The sequence below is a fragment of the Meleagris gallopavo genome, chromosome 1, assembly GCF_905368555.1.
Source record: "Meleagris gallopavo chromosome 1, MGAL_WU_HG_1.1, whole genome shotgun sequence".
Taxonomy (NCBI): domain Eukaryota; kingdom Metazoa; phylum Chordata; class Aves; order Galliformes; family Phasianidae; genus Meleagris; species Meleagris gallopavo.
The window spans coordinates 44,112,081-44,139,479 of record NC_139404.1 but is presented as its reverse complement, the minus strand read 5'-3'; the positions used below and the strand labels follow the sequence as shown (position 1 = coordinate 44,139,479).

At 41.2% G+C, this 27,399-nt stretch overlaps 1 long non-coding RNA gene across 11 annotated transcripts in view; it reads left to right on the top strand.

The window, feature by feature from the left end:
• The window catches only part of LOC104910403 (uncharacterized), a 46,610-nt gene that overhangs the window by 12,750 nt on the left and 6,461 nt on the right, over positions 1-27,399 (top strand). For 3 of the 11 annotated variants that reach the window (XR_014883057.1, XR_014883052.1, XR_014883055.1), the window contains exons 3-4: positions 11,372-12,648; positions 14,170-14,295. This is a non-coding gene — a long non-coding RNA (uncharacterized LOC104910403). Of the gene's footprint in view, positions 1-4,273; positions 12,649-13,089; positions 13,149-14,169; positions 14,296-27,399 lie in introns of those variants that run through there. The other 8 variants (XR_014883058.1, XR_014883054.1, XR_014883061.1 and 5 more) reach the window with 7 other exon arrangements.

Here is a 27,399-nt window from a genome sequence, read left to right as displayed (position 1 = left end):
ATGGGAGAAGCTGTAAATCCTCAAACATCTGAAGTATTGTTTTTTTGGAAACTATTTTAGGAAAGAAAAACTCTGAAATAAGGGGAAAATAGTGCATTGGAAGGGTGTACTATAATTACTTGCCCATTCTGCTTTGAGTGGTTGATTTTATATGATATGGCCTAAAATCTCAGGTTTAAACTCAAGTTTTTTGTCTGCTTTGCTCTGCATGACTTATCTTCATCTCTGCTCTCTAGTCCTAGGCACGAATTGCTGGATGTAGTGATGGCCAGAGATGTATAATTGCATATCATATCCTCTTGCTAGCATTACTCATTTTACTGAGCAAAGGCCTAGGGACCTGCAGGAGCCAATCCAGTGATGTGTCTCTTTCCCAGCGATAGCTTTTCTTCTTATGAAGCCAAGGGAGAAAATGGTGTGGGTAACAAATGTTTCCGTAGAGGCAGCTTTTGCGGTTCTGCCTTGTGACTCCTTCCATGCTCATTTGGCATTTAAGAATCAAATAAAAAATGAAGCCATTATTTCTTTGCAGTCAGAAAAGACAGGGAAATATACAACTGTCTTCCTCAGTATCTTCAGCAAGGTAGTTATTTTTAAGGGAGTCCCCTGGGATTTTTGAAAATGAATTTGGCACTCAAGGTGATCAGTCAAATTTCCCGATCATTCCAGTCACTTGACTGCCTGCTGTCACTAGCTGCCATTTATTTTTGTACCATCTTTCCCCACAGTGCTCTGCTTCCCAGATTGCAGTAGCCTTCCCCTGTGGCTTGCCTCATCCTCCACACCTGCCTGATCTCTGGGAGAATTATTTTTTCTGTGGTTTCCCAGGTGCAGGTGGAAGGTAGCTGTGCCATGCAGCACCAGGCAATGTCAATCTGACTCTGGAATTACAAGACCTTGTGGTGGGATAGGGGAAGATCACTGCTGGAGATACTCACAGATCTTCTGGAGCAGCAGGATGTTCCACAAACATGTTCCAATGTAGCCAGCCTTCACAGACATCCTCATGCTGAAAGATGCTAGCAGCGCCACAGCTATGTTCAAATGGTACACACAACTAAACCCAGCCCACTATCTTTATCCTGGAGAGGGCTGGAAGCAAATTTCTGACAGTTGTCAGACACCCACATACTTAGTCCTGCTTGTGACTGTTGGCCATCCCAGAGTCACGAACTGCCAAGGACCAGCACTACTCCCTTTCTAGGAGCCAGCCACCATTAACTATGCACACTAGCATGGTGTGGCATTGTCTTATGTAAATTTGCCATTCAAGAGTATGCCAAGTCATCAGAGATGATTGTGCCACATACAGAATGCTGGGGATAGCAACCCAGGATTTGTCAAATAACATATCAAGAGAACGTGTTAGATATCTAATTGGAGTGGCTAAGATGAATAAAAGGATGGAGGTGAGCAGAGAAGCAAACAACTCAAGGTCACATGGCATGTTATTTATTAGCACAGCTAATAACATCCTAATTAGTATCCTAACTAAGCAGGCCATTTTCCTATCACATAATCCACACATTCTCTCCTGCTTTATGTTCAGAGAGCTTACATCTGCTTTGGATATGTTTTTCCTGGAAAACATCATCTCTGCTTACCTCAAACGACGTCACACCAGGGTTTGCATTTGCTGTGGCCACTCAGCATATTGACTCTGGTGTTAAAACTGGCAAAGGGGCAAATGATATTCACTTTGTCAAGGCTGACTGATGGAAAAAGGAGCAAAGCCAATAGCAAATGCCATCTCTGATAGGGGACTGACGCAAAAGAGGCTGGGAACCATGTAGGATACTGCCCTGCTTATATAACACGGAATATTTTTTGTAAATGCTCAAACTGACGTGCATTGAGTTTTGGCATGCGTTTGTCAGTGCCCTTGTTTTATAGCCTTGCTGAAGACTCATTGACAGATGGCACTCAAGAGTATGCTTTTTATAGGTGCCAGTGTCCAACTCAGATACAGTTTCTGAAAGCAAAAGGTGTTTGGGGGTGGAGGGATTTGAAGTACTGCCAAAGCATTTTGTAGAAGGTGCTTTAGTGGTACTTCATACTCCGCAAAAACGGAAGGTATGTGGGAGATGATTGAGGAACATCGATTCTCATGGATGTTGAGTCACCATGTTCTATTAGAAAGCACACAGCATTTATGACATGGAAGAATAAGAAAAAAAGATTCTAAAGGACATAATCCATATCCCAGAACAGTGTCTATCTGACCTTATATTCTGGGGAATTATTTCTTGTTATAACTTGACCTAGTTCTTGCCTGGAGACTACATGAATTACAAGTGAATGCAGACATTGGCTGCCTACTGCTTCACAGCACCTTTCTTCTCGGTGCCAAGGAGCAGCGAAGCTCCTGAAGGGGCTGGGGTTGACAGTGACCCCAGTGCAGGCCTTGCCCTCACTGATGCGTGCTGTCCCATGGAGGCTAAGCATACTGGGTAGAGCTGGGTCCAGAGTTGATGCAGGTGTTCATCCAATAGGAAAAGGAGACAGAGCCAGAGGCAGGACTGGAGATGAAGCTGCAGTGTGGATGTGAGTCCATGTGGGAGGCAGGGCCAATGGGTTGTCACTCCTATGGCTTTGCTGATGAGGGGAATGATGGCTGAGCAGAAATGGTGGCCTGTCTCTTGGGCAAAATGTGGGCAGAAGCCTCAGGTAAGGTTCACTAGGATCAGTAATGTCTGTAATGTCTTTTGGTGCGCTACAGTACTGATGCTTTGGCAGAGAAAAGTATGTTTATACTACAACATGGTTTGTGTGCAATACGTAACCAGTTTTTCCAGCTGGAGGAAGTGGAGGTGATTTTGGTTGTAGGGAAGATGAAGAGTACTTTGTGTCTACTTATGGCTTTGCAGTTAGGTAGATAAAAGTACATCATGCATTTCTTATGTTTTATTGGAAGCATCTGGATATCAGCGTAGCTCCTCTTCTTAGCTCTGAGGCTGAAGGATTGGCAGGCTCAGACTCCTTCCTGCAGTTTTGGGAGGTTGGACGTGGCAGTCCAGCCATGATTCCCAGTGCTCTGGCTGCTGTGTGTTCTGCCTAGGAGGGATTCAGGCTCTGGTTTAGGTATTTGGGAACAAAGTGGCAGCCAGGCTGTAAGCATACATTTTCAAGGGGCTTATTAACCACAGGCACTTTGCTCTTCACATGCGCTAGGGAGTTATACCCATCCCTGAAGTAACACGAGTCCCTGAGGTACCTTTTGTGGAAGTCTGTGACAGAGACAAATTTGGAATCCATTTATTCTTGAAAGTGCTCAGCTGCAGAATGATCCTTTATCTTCTGGAAGCTATAAATCTGCTTTACCACACACCTTGCAACTTCTGGAGAAAAAGAAAGAAGGCTGAAGAGCCAACAGTCTTCTCTGGAAGACATCTCTAAATTGGATCTTGTGTGCACTGAATGAGGCACAGGATTATATTGTAGAGTAAATATATTGTAAAGCGGGGGAGATGAAATAAGGTAATACAAGTAGCTGTACCATTTCCTATTTCTTTTGTGCAGCATCTTATGTTTTTTTCTGTGATGGCTTTGTTCTGTGCCATTTCACAACACTTAGAGAAGCGAGTAGAAAACATTTCACAGTAAGAAGTCTATTTTATGTGATTTTTAGACACTAAGAAGAAATATTACCAACATCGCAATGATATCGATGCCTGTGTAAGCTATTCGAAGCCTTTAGATAACTGGACAAACTCACATCCTTCCTGAGAGGGTGCTTGTCTATCTCCTGCTTACTGTAGTAGAAGGGTGAGATGCCTTTTTTGAAGGGGACTACATCCTAGTAGAGTTAGATCGTTATGCCCTTTGTAAACTTTTCTTTGCTGTTCATCCTAACTTTTTCGCTCTAGCTCATCTGTCTTAGTTCCAGAATTCAACCCTTAAGATTCCTGATCCAGCCTGCCCTCCTCCCCATCTCCTATTCTTCTGTGTACGTGAGAAAAGTCTCCTCTCACACCAGGATGCTCCCTGTTAAACTTCAAACTACCCTCCCCAAATATGGGGATATGAAGTTTTTCAAAGGAAAAATTCATCTACATTTTCTAACACTAGTCAAATGTGAGCAAAGCTGGCTCTTCTTTAAATTCAATCTTAGACACTGTTGCACCATTTAAATTGATACTTTCTTAAAGCAGATGTGCAGCTGGAATATTTAAGCCATAGTGATGCAGATCTGACAAAATAATCAAAACTAAGAAAACACCATAGAATAGGAATTGTCAGACAATTGTAATTATAGGTGTGGCAAGCAGCTGTAACAACCAACATGGCAATTTTTGCTGTCTCCCCTCCTGTTTTGCAATTTAATGCTCTTACACTCTGTTGCCTAATTTTAGAGCAGATGCACATTAGCAATTTGCAACCAGGTAATGCTTGTAACCATCTGGAACAGAGATTATGTTAAAATGGGAAGTAGAAGAAACACTTTTCCATGTGGTTGTGACACTGCTTGTTCCTGACCTCTCTAATGACTGGCATTTAGGGAAAGCAATCATTAGAGGGAGGAGAGGAAGGAAAAGCAGGGGGGAGAAGGTGGAGCAGAACAGTGTGCCAGAGTGTCAGAGCCAGCAGCCAGTAGGTGCTCCAACAGAAGTAGGATGAGCGAGAAGCAGAGTAAGCGTGGGGCTAAAGCCAATGTCAGAGAGTGTGGGGAACATAGGAAGGGAGGAGAATGCAAAAGATGACTTTGAAGAAACAGGAATGACAAGAATGAGCAAGAGAAAATAAATAAGAACTATGATCTGAGAATAAAAACCACTAGCGTACGTGGTGTTCCAGTCCTGTTGAGAGAATGAGCTATCTGTCCCAGAAATTATAATGAGGAAAATCAACTGGTACTTTTAAAATATAGTATTTTCTCTGAATAAAGAACCGGCAGAGGAAGTCTACCCGCAAAGTATTGGACTGAAATCTATGCTCTTCATATAAAAAGATTATAAATCATTTGTGTTTGGCCTTTACACGAATCTGCTTGATGCTTTTACTCAACCCATTGTATCTGTCTCTACTTTCTGTATATGAAATCCATGAGGAGCTTCAGCATGTTTCTTGGTGAAACGAGAGACTACAAGGCTCAAAGATTCTTTGAGCAGCAGCCCACAAACTATGCGAGTTTTAGGATGAAGCAGGAAGTATGTCTGTAATTTAATTGTTCATTGTTTTTAATATAGTCCTGTAATCAGAGCAGTTCTATCACACTGACCAGCATGAACAATAAAGACAGGTTAGGTTTGGATCTTTCAGTAATAGTTCATTCATCTTAAACTAAAAGGGGAAATTTAGATTAGATGTCAGAGGAAAATTTTTCACTGGAAGAGCAGTGAGGTGTTGAAACAGCAGGGAAACAGGAGGTAATCAGGAGCAGGTTGGACAGGGCCCTGAGCAGCCTCAGCTGGTGGGTGGCAGCCCTGCCTATGGCAGGGGGTTGGAATTGGATGATCTTTGAGGTCCCTTCCAATCCAAGCCATTCTATGATTCTAAGATTTAAAACTCAATCCACTTCCAGATACTATAACAATAGCTTGCATTATATCTGAATAGAGTAAATAACGAGAAAAATTTGTGTGAATGTGTTGTTTGACCGTCACTCTCAAAATGCTATCATAGTCTGTCACAGTAGTAAGGTAAGGCAACAGCACGGATTGGAGTGGTTTTAGGACAGCAAAGCAGAGGAGAGGAGAAAGGAAAGAGAGGGAAAGGGAAGGAAAAATAAAAAAAAATGAGACAGTTATATTCATTTCAGGAGCTACATTGAATTCAGTAGATAATGTTTCGAGTGGAAGAAACTCGCCATCTCTCTCTAAAATACAAAAAATGGCCATGTTACTTAAAGGTGTTCATACTCCCAGCAGAAGGAGAAAAGAAGTTAGGCATGTGTGGGAACCTACCTGCAGTCACAGGCTCTGGTAAACTTTGACAGTCTGAAGCTGCCTCAAAGATAATAGTGTTATATGTATAACAGCTTAGAACTGAAGTTTGTATCTCTCCCATCATTAGAAGAGGATAAATTTAATCACAGTACAGAATTAAGTATTATAGCATTGCTTTTGAAATTTGTCAGAAAGGAAGGTCATGCAGATCTGAAAAAGTCCCAAATGATGGAAGTCTTAGAGAAGAGCAATATACAACTGGCTTTGCTGTAGTTATACAAGAGAATCACACTGCTTGAGGTGTAATTCTCCTCTCCTGTGATGTTCAACTGTGTTTAATACCCTACTTGCTCACAGCATCATCTTTCAGTCCCAGGAAAATAATTTAAATCAATTTTTATGATTCTGGAAAAAATCTGATATTTAGATTGGCTAAGTAAATGGAGATATTTTTGAACCGTCTTCCATAACTTTCTGTAAGATAACAGTTGGCTTCTAGCATATAAAGCTGAGTAATTAGCAGTCATTACTAAAGTCAGAACTATATGGCTGAAGCATGTTGTTTAATTAACATTCTCCCACATTTGGAGCTATCACGAGACAGTAAATAATTCTGAGTTTTCCTGAAATAAGCCTTCAAATGGTTGAATATCTTTGCAGTCCATTATGTAGCAACAGAGGTGCTGCTAGCATTACATTAGCAAATTTGGAGAGCTGATTTCGCCGGTCCTTTTTGGATTTTCTTGGGAACTTTTCGTCTCAAGCATCTCAGGCATTTCCAGCCGTAAGCTTTACCGATGATTTAGCTCCCACACTCTGTTGGTAACTTTCATCTCAATGGAGTCACTGAAATGAATTAAGTGTCGTTTTGAAGAGATGGGCCTTCTGTTCCTAGAATATTTTATTTTTTGTGGAGTTTTGGACAGATTGTCTACTATACTGAGGGAGTTTTTGACCTTTTTTCCTGCTTCTGACTCTTATACAAGGAGCTTTCACTGCTTCTTTTACAACCTAAGATGCATAATGCAAGGCATTTCTCAGCAAGCAAAGCCAGTGCCTTTTCTGTGGAGCATTCCTCTGATTTAACAAGAACAAAGGTGCTTTGTGGCATAATTACCACTTTATCTTTCATGTCTTGAAGATTGGACAGTATTTTTAGTTGTTATCTAGCCAGTTTTAGAAACTGCACTTTAGAATTGCATTTCCTAAATGCTTATGAAAGCTCAATTTAACATCAACGCAATTCTGAATAATATATTGGTATGATCAACTCAAGTGATTTTCAAAATCAGTGGATCTGTGTACATCATGGTTCCTCCTGCTGCAGTCTTGTTGCTACTCCAGACATCAAATCTGTTGTCTTAGAGCCACTGTCATATCATTGTTTCTATTGGCTGATCTTGAGATTAAATAGAATAACAGATTTTTGCTGTTCGATTATATTTGCTCAACCATATGTTGCAAGAGTGTTTTCTCTAATTTCAGGTAACCGGATTTGTGAGTTTGTCTTCATCTCTTTCTTAGTCATTTTGAAACTCTAAAATTATTTGACTGCCTGCAAATCAAATCAGAACTCACTCTGTTTTAGATACTTAACATTTAAAATCCAAATCCAAACTAGCCTTCCTGGGCTTTCTTTGCAGTCAAAAGAGAGAGTTTGCCCTCCAGGGAGTAAGGAATATGACCTTAGGCATGTGCTAGGGAAAGTTGGCTTTGTCATGGGGAAGTTCTCATTTATATTCACTGATTATACACAGCCGAAAATGACCACTTTGGCATCTGGGTTTTAAACTCCTGGATTAGAATGGGGAAATTCTAACCTTCCCATTACAAACACCTTTTCATTCTTTTGTCGTGACATAAATATCTTAATGCTTCTTGTACTTGTTATTTTTCAGTGAGAAAAATACAGATTGCATGGAAGTCCCAAGTCCTGTCTGAGTTTGATAAATGCATGGGGACTGTGTATCTGTATAACTGAAGTGCTGCATCATTCACTTTGGGCTAATGAAAGCATGAAAAATCATTCAGCTAGGATGAAAAGAAAGAATGACCATATTTCACAAAGTTATGTGCTTAGAAAAAAAAAGAAGTTAAGTTATGATGGATAAAGTATCTCAGAAATGTGAATAAAATGAAGTATTTGGTTTCTGGAGCAGGCAGTGGAACAGGGAGTATGGTATGACAAACAACAGAAGTTGAACTGTTTCCTGCTGGGAATGTGGGATTTTTCTTTTTTTACTCAGCAACTTATTCATTGCTTTTAACACTTTGAAAATGCAGTTTCAGTTTTGTGCTTTTATGAGCCATGTATAACTCAGGAAGACGTAAGAGTGGGGAGGTGAAACACCTGCAGGTCTCTGAGGCAAATGTCCAGCTCACTCTGTGGTCATCACAGCCTTTGTGGAGAAGCCTGGAGTTGGCAGAGGGAAGAGATAACAGCCCATAGCAGGCTCCTTGCCACGCTGAAAACAATTTGTGTTTAATAACCTAAGATCATCAATTTCTGTTTCCTGAGTGTTCCTGACAAGTGAAAGAAAAGTCAAGGGGCAGCTACTGGCCCACCAGCCTTGAGAAAGGTGGAAGTGCCAAAGGGCTGTTGATTTCCTGATCAGTTCGTGCTCTTGTGGAAATTGCTTGCTGAGTTGGAGTAGTGGAAAAAGACAACACTAGGAGGGCATTGGTCCAGGAAGAGTGGTAGGAGCTGGACCTAGATGGGAGAGTTTGGAGATGGTCATCCCATGGCAGAAGTGGAAATGAAAAGGTTTTGTGAGAGGAGGGGGATAAAGGTCTCCTGGTAGAAAACCAGTAAGAACACAACAAGAGGACTAGATGTAGGAGCTACCTCTTCACAAAGTAGCCCCTTCTCAGCCTAAGAAGAACCTAGAATCCTGCAGTGGTATTCCTTAGCTCAGGAATAGGTAACGTTGCTTTCTGGTTCTTAATGGGGAAAAAGGACTTGAAAGTGTTGAGAATACTACAGAAATGTATGCCTTGTAGTCTGAAAAAGTGGATATGTATAGACTGTGGCCAGAGAAGTGACCATGAGCCAGATGCCAAACCTGAGGAAGCTATGTTCCTGCTAACTTGTGTGCAACAGCACCAATGCAGTTATGGTAGGGGTTTCACTTCAGGCTGGGAGAGCCAGCCTGCTGCGTGAATATGCACTGGGCCTTAGGGAGACTCTCCCCATAGCAGGAGGGATGGCTCTGATGACATCCTATTAATCACTGCACTGGAGTCGTAAGTAAACTTTTAGAAGACCAGCCCAGTAGGTAGGCATAGGACACTGACTATAAGCTTGCCATTTTTTTAGCTACATCACCCTTTCCTCTCTGCTAATAAAGAAAGCTGTCTACACCCCACATCTTTACAGTATTTTGGTAAAATGCTAGAAGATGCTGTGGTAAGGGACAGTCCTTGTAGAAAACACTGAAGGACACAAATGAAAAAATATGGTAAGTTAGAGAAAGTGAAGAAAAGAGGCTGGATCTAGGGAACTGACACAGAGAAGAACTTCGTCTTTTCTTTGATTTCTGTTATGTGCAGGCTACATCTGTTGGCTAAGTTATGGTGGATTGAGGCCATGTAAATTCTTTCTTTCAGATGATAAATTATTCACGATTGGGAAAGTCCTGGGTATGGTATTTGCTTCCTTCTCCAGTGGCAGCGGCTGGCTACAGGCACTCTGAAATACCAGTGGGATTTTTTGGACTGGACTTTTTTTTTTCAGAGCAGTGTACTTCTAAGCAGCCCAAATCCCAGTGGGATACAGTTATACTTAAATGGGAATGCTTATACTGGCATACCTTATTCTGGTCTGAGAATTAAAATAAACTCTCTCTGTATAAAGCTCTCAGATGCTGTATATGGGGTCCATCTTCCCAAAAAGTCAAGTATCCTGGGCCTCATTTTGGAAGAAATAGCACCTTCAGTACACATATAAAATATCTCAGACAAATCAGAGAAAGCACCCTACAGACTCTCTCCATTGGTTTTCTTAACACAAGTCACATTTAGATGTATAGCTTTCAAAAGATTAAAACTGAATGCAATGAATCCAACCATGTGTATCCACAATGGAATCTGAATCATTGCTGCCACACTGGTGCAAAATCATGAAATCTCTCAATGGGGTTGTATGGGGTATATTCTTTTCCCCCTAATGTGAACAAAAGCCTACACATAAGGCCCAAGACAGAGCTTTCATGCGCTGTGGGTAGGGACTTTGCTATGCTGTAGGAACAGCAGGCAGAATACTTATGTAGGTGGGCTTACTAACTATGTGGCAGACTTATTACTGTGATAAGTACCTGGTTGCTTTTTAGTGCACATCCAAAATACATCTGATGACATGTTTTGAACTAGTGGTGTAGAATTAGAAGCTGCTGAGATAATGCCGCTAATAATTAAGCTTGCCAAACATGTTCCTTTATAAAACCAGAAATGTGTTTCTTTCCAGTCTGAGTACTTTTCATTACTGACTTGAATGAAAATATTTCTTTTTTTTACAGAACACAGAATTTAGAAAAAAAAAAAAAACAGAAAACCAAAGCATGGACTTTCCAAAGGAGCCTCTTACCATGTTCCCTCCTTAAATAACAAAGAGATGGCTTACAACAATATTCATTGTAAATTAGCTGGCTTTCAGAAAAGCCTAGGCTTGGTATTGGGGAAGTATGTTCATTCCCTGCATGTGGGAGGATCTGATAGTAAGATCTTTGTAATGCTCTTGGGATTTCCAGCCTCACTTGGTGGAAAAAGAGCAGCTTGGAACTAATGGATTTTGCCCATGGTGCGGGCAGCACAGAGAGCGCTGAGCTATGTGTTGAGACAGATACGTGCTGGCTGAGGAGGACAGTCCTGCACAATGTGTGGAGAATGCACTGTGTGGTTCTCAGCCAGGCTTCTGAGTGCCTGTGCTGTGTAAGATAGGGCCTAAGTGAGTGAGCCCTTCATCTTTGATAGTAATAATTACAGATGCCATTTAAGATACATATCTTAAAGACATTCTCAGAATTTCTGCCTTATCAGCAGTCTAAAATTTTAAAATGAGATCTACAACTTTGTTGATGAAGGCTGGAGTGCCATTTTAATCCCAAAGTGAATGCCATTATCCCTAAATTAGCAATATTTACATGCTCGTGTATATCCTTTACATTCTCTGACTCTTAACCCAGCTTATCAATGGTTCCTTGCATGACTCAGGATGAACATTATTTGTGCCTGTCCTAAGGTCTCAGCATATGGCTGGGTTACTGTGGCTTCAGAAAATGCCATCCATCTTTACTAACTGCTGGTAATTGCCCAGGTACACGCAGTTAGCCCCCCCACAGCTGTGAGATGATGTGACATTGCTTAAGCTTCTTAGAGAGATGTTTAACCGATTCTTGTTACCCCATATTAGGGATGGTATGAAAGCATGCCCATGGACAGCTGATGTGTTAATCTGACAAGGTAAATCTTGTTTTTCCATTTATTTTCAGGTTTGTTGAGAGACTTAAATGGGAACAACTGCTAGATCACATTGTGTTAACCTCCCAGTGATGCCTACATACATTGTCTTCCTATAGAAAATAGGGTTTATGGAGAAAAGAGATTAAAAAATCTTGTACATTAATTTTCCTTGCAAACTTAGAGCCAGAAAGTGGCAATAACATCTTCTATGCCTTGATATGCCACAGATCAAGACAAGACATGCCAGGTACGTATACGTCTGCAAAATGCTACTGGTTCCCATGGCACAGACACAGCCTGAAAGAATGCTCTGAGCAGACTGCTGAAGTAGCATCAGGGCCAAGAGCAGCATATGTATCTGGACTGAATACAAGGGCTGGGGAAATAAAAATAATTTTGCAGTGAGTGTGTTGTATTAGCAGAAACTGCTTTGCTTCCTTTCTTTTATCCACTTGGATCAAGCTATCTGAAAGCGTTTCTTGTCTTCTGTTGAAGGAGGAGAATGAGGAGAAAAGATGAAAAGAAGATAAATGCTCAGCTCTTGCTCGCTGGGTTTTTGTTGAGCTGACTGTGATTTGATGCAGAACTCTTTTTTAGTGTATATAAGCTCTAAAATGTAGAAGCAATGCTTCTACATTCCCAGCAAAAGACTAGGCATATTTATCCTTTTTCCAATGTGTTGTGTAAGTGTACAAGTTCATTGACAGGTACCATGTGGGCAAGATTTTTAACAAATGTTTAATTTTTACTTTTCAGGAACAGAAGGACTTGAGGAACAAAAGACTTTACATGAAGCAAAGTAAGAACTGGGACATTGTGAAGCATGTCCTGGTGTTGTTTCAGAATTCAGTTGTGAAGTGCTATCAACCTGGAGTTGTGGAGGGCACCACAGAAGCCTGTTGTGTAGTGTCCAAGGAGTAAGATTCTTATTTTGCCTTGCAAGGCAGGCAACAGTTGACTAAAACCCACACAAATCCACATTAGCTAGTTCCTGATTGGAAATACTGGATATTGTTATTCGTAACTACTCTTTGTGAAGCATGTTACGATAATTGTCAGGTGCTACTTCTTCTTATTAGGTAAATCTTGTACATGTGGATGAGATATTATTTTTCCATGGGTATGTTTATATGAATTGCAGCCAGTGCTTCTACCTAGAGAATTATGTCAATGTAATGCATGGTTATGTAAGTTTTGTTTAGGTCCTCATATGCTCCGTGTTACACGGCCTGAATGACTTCCAGGAGTGAAGTGATGGGATTGCTATCTGCTGCACGTGATTTTCTCTCTCCTCTTCTTTCCAAAGGTGAATTTTGTGCTCTTTTTGTTTTCAGTGTCCTTTAAAATAATTATTACATTTTCTGTACACTGTTCTGTCTGTATTTATGTGACTCACAGTTAGAGTAGAAGATACTGAGCTTTGTGCTTGGGTTAATTCCACTGGGATCTCATCCAAGTCTTTAAGCTGGCCTACCGAGAAAGCTTTTTTTTCTGCACAGCTTTCCTTGGGATATGGATAATCCACTATGTCTGAGCAGTGAAACTGCTGTCTATCCTTCCTTGTCCTGCCTCTCCACTGTAGGTGACCGTTCATGTAGGTGTCTGGGGTCCCAAACTTCTGAGTGCCTTAGGAATAAGGTTGCAACACTGAAATTAAAACTGAAGATTAGGCACAGGTCTTAGACCTGCACCTAGCCAGATGAAGATGTGTAGTACACATCTATAGTGCTCATTCTCTGTTCTGCAGGATCAGTGAGGAGAACAGAAGACCCAGGTTACAGTGCTCCCAGGAGGACCCCGCAGTGGGTAGGAGTGCTGCTGTGGGACATTTGTTCCTGCTCTCCTTCGTCATTTTCAGCTTTTCAAGTCTAGAGTCTGGCACTGGTTCTTCAAATCTGTGTTTTAAAGCAGAATCACCCTCTATGCATTACACAAGTGATTATTCGAGTAGCACAAGTCGTTTTGACCAACTATCACTTCTGTGTCTTTTTGTCCTTAGGGTTTCTCCCAAACAGGATACTGTTTTCGAACTGAAATGATCTGCATGTGTCTTAAGAGCTAAGCTGTCTGGAAAACACTTTGATCAAATTCCAGTACAGTTTTTCTAAATGTGTTTCTTTTGCCTTTTGCTAGCTTATCCCTGATGCTGGTTATCCAAAACACCACCTGCTGTCAAGGGCAGTTCAGGCAATTTGAAATGTCTCTGTGTCCATGAAACAGTTAGGTTTAATTTCTGCAATGAATTACCAAGTGTATTTAACTCAAAATTGATTCTTCTTCCCTGCCCTCCTACCACCAGCAGTCATCTCTTTTCATCTGTGAAAGTAATGACGGAATTAGGTTGCTAAGAACCTGGAAGGTTTGCTTTCTCTGTACCAAATTTAACATAATATATGCAAGAAGCAGGACAGTTTTTCTGGTTTTCTGCCATATCATATAACTCTGGAGTCTGTTTTCATGACTAATAACATCAACTACTTATTTCAGTTCATTTGGAGAAGAGGGGAAAAAATGGGAGGTATAAACTTTGGAGGTGTAACAATACAGAAGTACAGTTCTCTAGTAAATATTTCAGAATTCCAAGAGAGTCTGGAACATGGGAATAATACTCAAGGAGACACACCAGATTTGTATATGGAGTGGATGCCCAAGAAGTCTGATTCAAAGTGAATCTGAGAGTAGGTTTCATGGTAGTGATCTGTACTGTGTATCTGGATCAAGAAAAGAAGGAAGGAAAGAGAAACTGAATTATTTGAGAGTATATGTGGACCGTAACATAATAATAGTTCCTGATTCTTATTTTTTTTTAATTTCTTTTTTTATTCAGGAGCACCTTAAATACTGTGGATTAATGGAGGAGTGTCAACAGAAGATTTGGACCTTTGCTGCCAGAAGGCTGCATGCATGGTGTTACCATCACATCCTCTGAATGTGCTGGAGCTTTCCTATCAAGGTTTTAATTTCCTGCCACTGATTTTATTTTTAAATTTTTTGAGACATTGGAAGATCTTTAGCCACTATTGTGTATCAGCAGCTGAAAGGATTTGTGAGGATGAATGTAACTATTTGCTCCAAAAAACCTAGATAGCTCTTTTCACTCATTTTGGCAAGTATCCATGAACACATTTAAGTTTAGAGAGCCCTGGAGTAGTTCTTACTGCAGTATTTGACCAATGCATTGTATGGACTGCTCTCCCTTTGTAAGTGATGAGAAGTTTTCTGTGCAGGCAGCCCAACCACTGGAAGGTCAACAGTCTGATGCTGGCTTAAAATCCATGAGATTGATAAGTTAGCGGACAGCATTTTAAAGTTGAATTTCATAACTTGTTTTCTGATCCACTATGCTTGTCATTATCAACTACATTTTCCTCTTTTGTTCTTCTCTCTTTCCCCCATTTTCTTATATCTGTTGTCACCCAACTTTGACTATAATGGTAAAATTGCTTTTTGCAGAATTCTGTTAGAACAGAATGTTGGCTCTTGGAGTATTTCTGATACAGCTCATAATGAAGAGATTAAATATTGAATTCAGTGAGGCAGTTCCAAGCAGGGTTTTACATTATTTGAATAGAACCAAAGCCTGCTTACTTGGCTCCCCTGGAACAAAAGAAATTTCACTGAATGTTATATCTGTTTGTCAAAGTCTGTGGTACTTGCTTTTGTCTTTGGAAATCTTTAGACCTCACATAAATAAACACCTCACAAAAATATATGTTGCGTATTTGGCATATTTGGAGAGATGCTGCAGCTTGATGACAGGGCCACTCTTTGAAAAGGGACTCACCATGTGTTCCCAAGAGACACATCTCATTAAAATAAAATGCAAGGAAAACACGAACATATCGAGAATAGTGGTCAGTGTATTTCAAAGGCAACAAGCTATGCCAAGAAAAACATTGTAGTCATACTTCCAGCTTAAAACAACATTTGGGAAGCATACTGGAAAGTTTTCTACTTCAGTTTCAGTTGAGTGCCAGTGTAAGTATTCAAGCTTAAGTACTTATCTGAACACAGTATAGAAAATACAGAATTAAGAAGAAACTGTCCTAATATTGGACCACTTTTGTTATCTGGTTGAAAAACAGGTTGCTCTTCAAGAGAGAGCAGAAAGAAGGACCTAGAAAATAGCTTTTTAAAAAAAATATTTTTATTTTTTAAAAAGGGGGAATCTAAATTGGAGAACCAAGTCAATCACATTTATATGCAGTAATGAATAATGTATAATGCTTTCTGAAAACCTGAAAAAGAAAATAATTTTCCTTACAATAGTGGTAGCTAAATGGAAAGCTGGTGGTGAAAACCCTTGTTTTAGGCATAACAGTCTTAGTTGCAGAGTCTTTTTAACGACATTACACAGAAGTTTCTACTGGCTACCTGCTGTATGAAATCTGTTCTGCTAAATATTGCTTCTTTGAGAAATTATTAGCAGAATAAATATGGCACAGAATTGATAAAAAACAAGTCAAAATAAATGTTCTTTTAGTACACATTTCTATGGATAATCAGGGAAAACAGTACGAACCGAAAAGGAATGAACAAGAAGAGTTAAAAGGATGGTAGTGAAGCTGTCTGGTTTAGGTGACTTCTAGTAAAAGGTGATATCCAAAAAGCCCTGCACCAGGCAACTGAGAACACCTGAGGTAAGAGGATCTTATAAGCTGGCAAAGGGGCCTCTTCCATTTCTGGATCTTCTGGATATCCAGATATTTCTGGATAGGAGGCTTGCTTTAATGGCTTGCTTTAATGGGAAGTGGCTAAAATTGGGTAATGCTAATTATCCTTCATGTGTAAATTTTTAAACTAATAAATTACCTCAAGTCTTGTATGAAATATCATGGAGACACTTAATTTCTATTGGTTTCATTTCCCAAGAATATTTTTATTTCTTTCATTCTCGCAAAACAGGCTTACCTAATTTCCAAATGTAATTCCTTGCACAGCTACTTTATAATCACCAAAGCATTACTTCAAGGTTTGGCCTTATCGTAGGAGAATCAGAGATGATATACAGTGAGAAATAGTGCTTACTAAATTTAAACATCAAGGCAAATTGTTATCTACATGCAAGACTTTATTTTTATGATCATTTATTCATTGCTCTTCTAGTGTACCGGGAGCTGTGCAGCACATATTGCTAGGTATAGTCTTTGCCCTTTGAATATTGATGTTTTGGAATTCTCCTGAGAATGAAAGGCAGATTGATCTACTCTTGAAGCTTGACAAGCGATATGCTTATTTTTCTTTTTAGAATGAGGAAACAAAATGCAATCGCCATTCTTTCTGAGCATTTGGAAAAATTTATATAGCAGATATGAACAGTTGCAATTCTCATCCTCTTTTAATCACACTGGATAGGCATACTTAGAGATTTTATGATCTGATTGCCTTCTTCATATAATGTATTTCACTACCACGGATGGGGATAAATGCTGCTGGAAAACTGCTATGAAAGGTAAAGTATACATTATTCTTCAATGTGTCACATTTATCTATTTAATAAACCTGGTTCATGGCTTTAAACAACTATAGCCAGCCATGAATAGCATAATTTGTCAGCCCAACGGGGCCTGGTTGCAGAGCAATTAGGACGCCTATCCTCAGAGAACAGTGAGCATGAGTTCTGCTTCATATATGTGCTGACAGAGGTTCCCAAGGGATCCTGCTGTAAGTGAAGCCTTAGTCATTCCGGCTGGCAGGTGGACAGTGGGCAGAGGTGATGCCAACAGCCCTTCCCTACTGTTTTCTGCAGAAGTCAGCATGCTGACTGAAGCACGCTTACCCAGGTCTTCTCCCAAGACACAGGCAGATGGTGGATGTGTTTGGCAGACGCCTATTGCTGCCCTCTTATGGACAGAGCCAACAGTGATCAGGAATCTATAACCAGTCAAGATACATGGTAGTGTGCTTCACGCCTAGAAAACCTCTGTGGCTCAAGTAGTGGCAGCCTTATCTTTGACAGTGTTAAGATTATTGAGGGAGTCAGTAACGAAGTAATCTCTTTGCTGTGTTCTGCTGCACAGACTCAAATCTTTGTCTTGCTGAAGATGGCTGCCTGGTACTTCCTTATTCAAAAAGGCAGACTGTCCATGAAACTTGTTATAAGAGCAAAATGGATTAGGAAAAAGGCACTATTTGCAAGCAAACTGAATAACAGTATCAAATCTGATGGGTTAGTCAACCAAAACCCAGACTTCACAACTTCTTTGATAAGAGAGAGATTATTAACTTTCAGTCTGCTGTTCACAAAAAATAAGGAGTAAGCCAGGTAGAAGTGTTCTGCTTGCAGAACTTACTGAGAGGTCTCTAATAATCTAATTGTAAAATCTTCTATTAGCATGGTACGAAGACAGAAAACAGCTCATATAACACCCTGAAAATAAAGTGTCACAGTAGAGCTGACAGCTTCTGAATTATGGCATATATATTGCATTTAATATTAGCCTCAAATTCGACATAATTTTTTGTTGGCTGTGCTTTGCTCAATGAATGTAGTCTCTTCCACTTGCAGAGTGCATGCAAACAGACTGTGCCCTCCTTGTGTGTATTCTGTAACTATGTTTGCAGTATGGAATACTTGGTATCCACAATACAAGCTGTGCTATTTAGCTGCGATTAGTTACTTAAGTCATTTGTTATTATTTCCATTACCTAACTGGAGGAAAGGAATTTATAATTAGCCTGGTGAGCTTGGCTTGCTGAATAAGGCAGTAATTTGTGGGATGAGATTTAGCAGTGAAGTAGAATTAGGACATTTTTCCTTTTCTTAATTACATGGATCTTGTTCATAGAATCGATCCCAGAAAATTGTTACTCTCAATACTTTAGGAAAAGGAACATATTAATTTTTAATACTGTATTCTATTGAAAAAGGAAATGCAGCTATGTTTTATACTAACTATGAGCAATATTATAGAGTTTGGTTTATGTAGGTCTGTAAGTCTGGTTTGGTTTATGTGAGTCTGTACACACCTGAGATGTGTCTTTTATGTACTTAGATATCTTTGATCTATGGGCTGTGGCTCTCCTCATCACCCTTAATTTGAGCCTTAAATCAGTGATATAGCTGTAGGTTGAGGCTAACAGTTTGCTACTACAGGTTTATAGTTAAAACTCTTCCTTGCTGTTATGGCATCTTTTCTGTGCAACCTTTGTAGAATTGCTGAAACATATTAGGAATTTTGACAGTTAGGAGCCAGGAGCTTATTCCTTCTTCCATGCTTAGTAGGACTGGAGGTTTTTCTAGGGATATATTTAATGTATAAGTTAGGATAACAATAAGAGTAAGGTCTAATTGGGGACTTCATCTTCAGTTGAATCTGTTTGGGAATATTATACCTGCCTAAGGAGTATTATCCTTAAGTATGTTGTTCAGTGTCAGTCTCGCAGTTCTGTGTATAAGCTCAAGCTTCAGTATTGGGTTGATTTTAATAAGCAGTCTCTGGTACCTCAAGTTTTAGTTCAGTCTATATTTGGCCTTCAATTTGTGGTTTGAACTTCAGCCAGCAAAACGGAGAGACCGAGATTAGCCTCCAAAGTGACAGAGAAGTACATTTGGGCCTCTCACTGGTCTGTGATGAGCACGAGAGTCTGAGCAGTGCTTTCAGAGCAGTCTTGACCTCTGTTAGGTTCATACAGAAATGCTACATTAGGTGTCAGGATGAGTTATCTTCAGAGTGTACAGAGTGTGCTTATCACTCTTCATGGACTACTCAGAAAAAGTAGTCTGATGGGCTCCCAGCTCAGATGTCTCCACCAGATGCCTACTGCTGGATGAGATGAATCAGGTCTGTTTTTGCACATTGGCAGTAGTGCTAATGAAGATCAGTTGCATAAATGTTCAGCGCATCAGTTGCAACCTAGTACTGCAGTGGATTTCTCTCAGAATATTTTGATCTGAGGTTGCTGTCCTTCTCAGTTATTCTGAGTAAAATTTTGAGTCTTTTTGACAAATATGGAAATACTATAAAAGTCAGAAAGCTGGATCCAAAGTAGGTGAGTTCATTCTATCCTTGTTCAGGCTTGATCAAGTTCTGAAGCAAGTGTCTTTCCACAAGATGCTGGGTGGAGACACCCTAGGTTCTGTAGCTCAGCCAGTCTGGCTATTTCAGTTGGAAAATTCTGTTTCTTTTATGCTTCTGTGCAGGCCAACTTTATGCTGCTTCTCCTTTCAGACGGATGTGCAGATTCACCTGGCTCCCGTGCTTTTGATAGAGTTTTCCTCCTTGAGTTCAGTTGCTGTGAAAACAAACAGTAAGCAATACATACTGTGCCTTTCATCTTTATCTGCAGAGTCTGCTAAGTCAGCCACCTTCTCCTTGTACAAAAGAGGAAACTAGTCGTGAAAAGGCTTGACTGGGAGCTGAATCTTACTTCTGTGAGGGTTGGGCTTGGCGCAGAATTCATTAATCTGATGCTCTGGCTTCAACAGGCATTTTTCCTCCCTCCTTCCTCCTCCTTTCTTTTCCTCTACTTGGCTGGTCGTCCTTGTCTGGCTCTCCCCCCACCATGCTAGTTGTGAGCAGAAATGCTGAATAAATTGGACTGGGGAACAGTTCCAGCTAAAAAAAAGATTATTGTATTGGAGGTTCAGATTATATTTCAGCTGAATCACTTCCTTAGGAGACTACACAAATGTTTATGCTGGGAAGGCAGTGCAAGAAGCAGGATTGGATGTGAAGTAGGAATGGCTTCAGCTGACAAAAATATAATGGCTGCCAAAACCTCAGTCACGGAAAGTGCTTTCAGACCAAGGGCGAGTGAGATTGAGATCTTAGATTGAGATCAAGTGACCTGGATAGATTGTTGGCAATGGACCTGCTTTGAGCAGGGAATTGGACTCGGCGACCTGCAGAGAAACCCTTCCAACCTGTATTATTCTGTGGTTCTATGATTCAAACTTGAATCCTGTTTCAGACCTCCTTTGGCTTTGTAAATTTTGCACTTTCATCCTTTAAATGCATCCATCATGCTGTTCTTCAAGAGCACAAACACAAAGCTAAGATCAATACCATTCAGTGGAGGCAGAGGCCCTTTGACCATTTGGTTTACTGAACATAGTAAAAGCCACATCCCATGCACCCCAATTTTCCTTAGTAAGAGGAGTATAATTGTGACTTTTCTTTATTTTTATTTGCTTTATCTTAAATAAGAATTGCAAATGTGGTGCTGGGTGAATACTGTTGTGTTTTGATTTGTTACAGCTTAATTGTAAACAATGAGAAAGCTGAAAAGTGTTGTCTAGGGCAGAAGCAGTAGTCAACCTCCTGGCTGTTCTATTGTCAAACTCTGATACCTGTGCTTCTGAGCCTGTTCCTGCATGGCAAGTGGCAAAGCAGGCAGTGCCTTTGGTGGTACAGGTCTACCCTTGAAAACCACTGTTTCTCAGGATCACTTTCTCAGGGCCACTGTATGCTGGTAGAGTAGATAGCATAGCTTTGTTGAATATATACCTCTATTTCCCCTTTTAAAAGAAATAGATAAATAAATAAATAGTATGCACAAAAATGTATGTGGAAGATCTAGTTCTAAACTTTTGCAGTGGTTTAAGTGAGAAGCAACTCTAACTATGCAAAGGCAACTGGAATGAATCATGTCCAAGATATTATGTATCGAAGTGGGTATTTGTAAGAAATGGCATAAGCCAATACACATCTATTTCTTTGACATCTAGAACATTGATGGATTCAATGAAGAGGAATAAATACTCTGTAATACATGACTCACCCCATTCTAAGTTGGACATACAGATTAATTCAGATGAGTTGTACTTTAGAAGTGCTTCTCCATTGCACTACAAATGTTATCTTGACAACCAGCTCAGTTTTGCTTGTTTACTTTAAAGACACCTAAAGTTTTAGTGAGATGAATATCACCCCTGGTTTCCTGCAGGCCTACCTGGTGTCAGGGTCTAACATGGGGAAGTGAGAGCCTCATCCTGGTACCAACATGAACGTGTTTAGGCCTACTTGGATTTGATCCATACTGAAGACAGGGGCTTGTGGTAAGGAAAGAAAGACAGAAGCATAGTGACATGCAGAGCCATGCTGGAGGGCATCGGCCGTGCAGGGTCCTCATGAAGGATATCATAACTTGGGGAACATACATCCAGGGTGATATGCAAGAGACTGCTCATAGCTGGTGCTGCCCAGACAGATGGCCTGTGAGTCCCTGAAAGGCAAAAAGAAGCACCGCAGTAAGATGGTCTGGGAGAGAGATACTCCCAAGTCTTCTTACAACAGTTCTGCCTGCATTTCTTGCCTGACAGTAAGTACTCCCTCTGACAGAGAGTGGCACATAAGTTGCATTGCTTAGAAGCCGACAGCAAATTATTATCTGCAGCATGTGAGGTATATTTTAGAGGAACTGTGTTTCAGAGAAGTATTGTGGAGGGCCAGGACCCTATCGGCAGCTCAGGAGCATAGTCTGAACAGGAATTCCCTGGAAGCAGACCTGATCCCAGTTGAGATCTCCTGCCAGTTGGCTCCCTTCTCCCTGCCTGCACAGCTGTTCATATTGCTGTGTGAAAGACTGGGCTGGGAAACTGATGCCACAGAAGGTATAACATGTTCTTTATTATTTTGCTGTGTTGTTTGCTGTCTTAAGTGGGTCTGCTGCCAGATGCCCATGGTGTGGTTCAAACATCAACCCTTGCTCAGAGCTTATTTTTCAAGGCTCAGCACAGCCTAATGCAATGAATAGCTCTTGCATTGCTTAAAAAGAATGTCAGATATTTGTAAGCATCATTTATACAAATAACATGCTTAGTGAATAGGAGATACCAGGAGATAAAAGGCCTGCCAGGTATCTTGCATGTATCCCCCATTAGCTTTCTGCTCATGTCCTTTCAAAATCATTCCCGCTGGCTACCCCTTTTTCTGGCCCTCAGAGAAGATACTATGCCACAATAAGCCCCTTCTCCTTTGAGTCCAGTGAGCTGGGAGACAGTCACAGCACCTTTGCTTACCATCAGTGACTTCTTGGAGAGACTGAAATCAATCCTCAAGGAGGACTTGCTCTTTTAAGGAAAGTCAGTGAGCTTTTGCTATTTACTGGTTGGCATATGTATTGCTTATTTGAACCAGAGAAGGCAAAACCCCTTGGGCCTGTTGCCCAGGGCTTTATAAGTTTATTTGGGAATGGCTGACAGCTTGCTATCCCTGGCTCTGTGCTTCATCCTGGGCATGTAATGTGCCTCTGAGTCAGCTGCTGCATCACCTTGGTTTACATCATGGTTGCATTCTGTGATATAAGAAGGCTGATTCATGTTGATTCACCAGCAGCTCAAATGTCAATGTGGTTTGGGCAGGGCAGAAAGCAGGGGATCTTTCACCTTTTATTCCACCTAAGGAATGAGCATCTTCACTTGCATCCCTTAGCCAAATTTGAATATGGGAAGATTCACTGTTCTGCAGAGCTTTGCTGGCAATCTTTATTGTTCTCTTCTTCAAGGGGCTTTCTGAGGCCTGTGATTGCAGGAACATGATGGACTTGGGCTGTGCTGCCAGCCTGTCCAGGTCTGCAAGTAGACAATCCTCTGTATTTCTTGTTGGCTCATTGAGTCTCATCCTTGAGGATTTTCCTTCCTTTGCCTTTCTTTTCCACATCTTTAAAAAGGTCCTAACCCATTCCTGTCCCTTTTAACCACTCTCACTGGAGTTTGAGAGCACTATGACACAACAACATAAAAAATGCTACAAAATGTTCCTTCATTTTCTGCACAGCAGCTGTGGACAGAGTGCCGTGTTATTAAGTACTGCAGTGAAAAATATTGCCCTTTGTGTGCAGGAGGCTTTCTAACAGCTGAAAAATCTGCTTTCTGACCTGCTGGCATCCTACTCCGGGCACAGCTATGGCAAGCAATTCTCAACCTCAATACACCACTCTCCTCCTTCTGCTGTTCATTTCCATCCCTGCTGCATCTCCCAGCTCTCTCTCTGTGACAGTGTAAGTGGGGGAGGTCTAGAGAATCTGTCCAGAGAGGCCTAAGTGGATGGTGTGGCAGGGCAAAAAGAATGGCAAGAAAGGTGGACTTTGTGGGTCCAGGTAAATGCTGTTGGAATGGAGACAGAGATAAGAGGAAGCTTTGTTGTGCATCAGATGAGGGAAGACTCACTGAAGGGACAAGTCATATATTTTGTAAGATACAGCTAAAAAGCTTAGACATATTTCTAAGCACACCAACTTTCTTGTTGAATTGGAGGAAAAATTCAAAGGCAGCTCTTCCTCAAGGGTATGTTGAGAACAAGCCTTCCTTATGCAGACTCTGCTCAGAAATAGGTTTGACATCCTCTTTAGTTCCTAGAGTTCAAACCAGTTTAACATCTTTAAACACTTGCCTGTTTGTTATATAGCCAAATCCCGTTTGCTTTCTCCAAAATTAGCAGAGCTTCTGGAATAGACCAGGATCAGTCCCTTCCTGTTGTCTTTGTGCACAATTTCCCCTGATGTTTACTGGATAAACTGCCTCAAGCTAAATATGTCCATCAGTGTATGTGCTAGGGCTCTGTCCCAAGGCTTGCCATGGTACAAGCACTGCGTGAAGGAAGTCTCGTAGCAAATGATAACATACTATCTTCGTGTTTCTAGTTTACTGAAGGGTAATATAGGATATGATCTCAGGGCAGACTGCTGATTTGCAGCCTCTTCAGGAAACTGTAATGTTCACTTAGACACTATCCTTAGCCTGAATACATTAACTCACTGCTGAAAGGATAGCCACAATTTAAGTTAATTGTACAGTTGCTGGGAGCAATAAAAGAAGAAAAAGTTTCTCATTGTAGCTGGTCCTCCCACTCATGGGATCCGCTGGTCTCGTATCCTTGCTGTCTCACACCACAAACCAATGGGGACAAAACAGTATTTTTGGCTCTTGTTTGAGTTGGAGGAAACGGGGGAAGGACTTCTTTGTATTCTGTACAGCTTTATTCAGCAGTATTGTTGTATTTTGCTATAATTTTCAAGTGTTTCCCAAAAGATTATCAAACCTATCCTGAGAAATATCTATGGTTTATTTTGCTTTATTTTGAAAAAAGAAGTTGAGATAAAAAGAAGTGAACTTGAGAGAATTCATGCCAGGGTTTTCTGGCTTTGGGTTTTGGCTTAGCTTATTAGAATCTGTTTAATGGAATGGTGAGCTGTTCAAAAGTCTGTTTGGCAAAATGCAATCCAGATTTTTTCCTCCAATTTACAATGTAGGGCTGTGGAACAGGTAACCAGGAGGCATTATGCCACATCAGTCCTCAAATCTGGAGAGTGAGATAGGGAGAAATATGCTGTTTGCCTCTGAAGTGCTAGCATTCGATTCCAAAGGATCCCTGAGCTTGTTGCTGATAGGAGGAAGCTCTTACTCAGATGTTAGAGCACTGTCTTGGAGATCATGGTCTTGGCCTCAAATTCAGGCAAGAATTAGGTATCATTGTGCATAGAACTTTCCCCAGACGTTTGGGAAGGGCTGGGAACCTTCAGTAGCTCTGTGCATATTCACTCCTCTGAGAAGGGGTTTCTCCAGGCTTTTGTGGGGGAGGGGACAAATGCTGATGAAAGCAAATGCCAAAATGTGGAAACAGATTAAGGCCAGCAAAGCTTAAAACAGGAGACTGTTCCCTCTTCCTCCTTGCAGTCAGCCATTCTTGTTCTTACAGAAAATTTCTAACAGTTGCAACACAAGAATTTGTGTGACCTTGTGGCATACTATATTGGAAAAATTGCTTTTTTTTTTTTTTTTTTTTTCCCCTATGAGCTGTTTTTCAGCTGGATCAGTTCTCTGATCTGGTTCACCATGTGGCTGTACAAATATTTATGATGGCACAGTACAACAGATGATCTGGGCTGGGAGATGATGTGGGAGTGGGAGAAAGCAGGGACTGCTTCACTGGAAATTTTGCACACTTGAGAGAATACCAAATTGCATCTGAAGGAAGAAAGGATTAGAAGTGGGATGACACATAGGAGAAGAGAGTTGAAGGATATACATGATTCCCCAGAAAGGAAAATGTGGCTTAAAATGCCAAATGGTGCAACTACAGGAGGTGAAGATGATTTCCAAATAATACAGTCTGCAGGTAGTTCAGTATTTCATCCATTCTGGAACTTCACCTGGAGGGAGCTGGGAAGCAGAAGATGGAGTTGGTGGGCCAAAACAGCTGCAAAAGTAGTGGGTCTGCATGGACATGATCCCTACACTTCCAATGAGCTACAAGATCTGAAGTGAGATCCTATGGGAGAATATGACCCACAGATTTATTAAGCAATATTTTCCCTCTGGGCTATTTGCAGTAGCTTTTTGGGCCCTTCATGCTGCAGTGGCACAGCACCTGGCCAGGCCCTCGCAGCAAGATGGTGTAGCTTTCTGCCCTGCCCATTGTCATTGTGCACCATGCTTTCTGTTACTGGGCACTTGGGCTTGTTTGGGTTAGGACAGGTGCCCTGTCTGTACCTGTCCATACTCCCCAAAAAGGACTTGGCTGTAACTTTGGGTGGCCTCTGGCAATTGCTTCAGTATATCTAGATTTTATGCCAAAGCATCCTATTTCCAATGCATCCAGCTGGAAGAGAGAGAAATGGGGAACTTTTGTTTTCTGCTTTTTGAGGCTCTACCATGTTTTATAAAATGCTTTGAAGATATTTCCCAGTCCAAAAAGGAGCTCAAAGCACACTTCACTGTTACTAAGCTAATGCCATTGATGAGTCTATTCAAAGGATCACAGCAATGTGTGTGCTGAAAGGACTTGCTGGACAGGATGGACAAAATGCTGGGTTGCATCTCTGCTGCAATCTCAAGCACCAGTTGATACTTGCTCTTTTTCTCCAATACCCAAGTAACAGTTCAGACCTGGTTTTGAACCTGTTAGCTCAGCAGTCCAGATATAGGGAATAAAGAGTTCAGCAAAAATGTCCTGTCAGAACACTTGGATAATGTGAGCAGCACTGAACTACGTTGCACTGCAGGTTGATGGTTGCCTCTGTCCCAGAAGACCAATGTTTGAATCTTTTCACATTGTTGTAATGGACTGCATTTCTTACATACTACTGAGATAAGTTTTCCCTGTTTACAGCTGTCTGCCCCACTGTTATGTACTGTCCCTCAGTTATACATGAGATAAGGTGAGGGCATTTCTGCTCTGTGCTCAGTGTCCCAGTAGGATGGACTGTGTGCGAATACTCTGAATGTGGAATAAATACCATATCTGATTTAGTACAGCAGTTCTTGTGTGCATGTTCCCAGGGACAAATGAATCGGTTCCTTTTAGAAATGAAGCTTATCCAAATGAGTTTTCATTTTTCACTGGCACTTATTTCAGAAAGTACAGTTTCAGTCAGTATCTCCCTATCTTTTCAGTGAATTATGTTATTATACCTCCACCTCTTGAGAGGCTCTCAGGATCTGTAGTGAGATCAAAGATGTCAAGTACTCTCTGATCTTCATTAAAAGGGAGAGGCAACAGGGATTGGGCTGGCTCATGCAGTGGAAAGATCTTTTAAAAATCTTGGTCTCTTCAGGCTTCAATAACAAAGCAATCATAGGATGACTTAGGTTGGAAGGGACTCCAGAGGTCATCCAGTTCCAACCCCTTGCTGTGGGCAGGGCTACCACCCACCAGCTCAGGCTGCCCAGGGCCCCGTCCAACCCGGCCTTGAATGTCTCCAGGAATGGGGCACCCACAGCTTCTCTGGGCAGCTGTGCCAATGCCTCACCACTGGAGCAATGACCCTCGTGTGGCTAAAGGACACAGGATAAGAGGCAGAACAGTGCTGGAATCAGACACTTTAGTTGCTTCTTTCTTTTGCATTCGGGGAAGGGTCTTTCCAGAGCAATAGGAATTCTGTGTTGCCCCTGTGCTGAGCAGGATGGCAGGAAACCTGACGGGAAGGAGTAGCCTTGGGAGCAAGTTTGTAGCTTTGTCTGCTGCAAGCTGAAGGGCAGCACCACTGGGCTTAAAAAGCAGTGGATGAGTAAGAAGCAAAATATCTCTGTTGCAGGAGGGGATGTCTAGAGCCCCAGTGCCCTGCTCTGGGCAGGGAGGTGGGATGGGCGCAGGCTGCAGGGCACTGCCCTGCC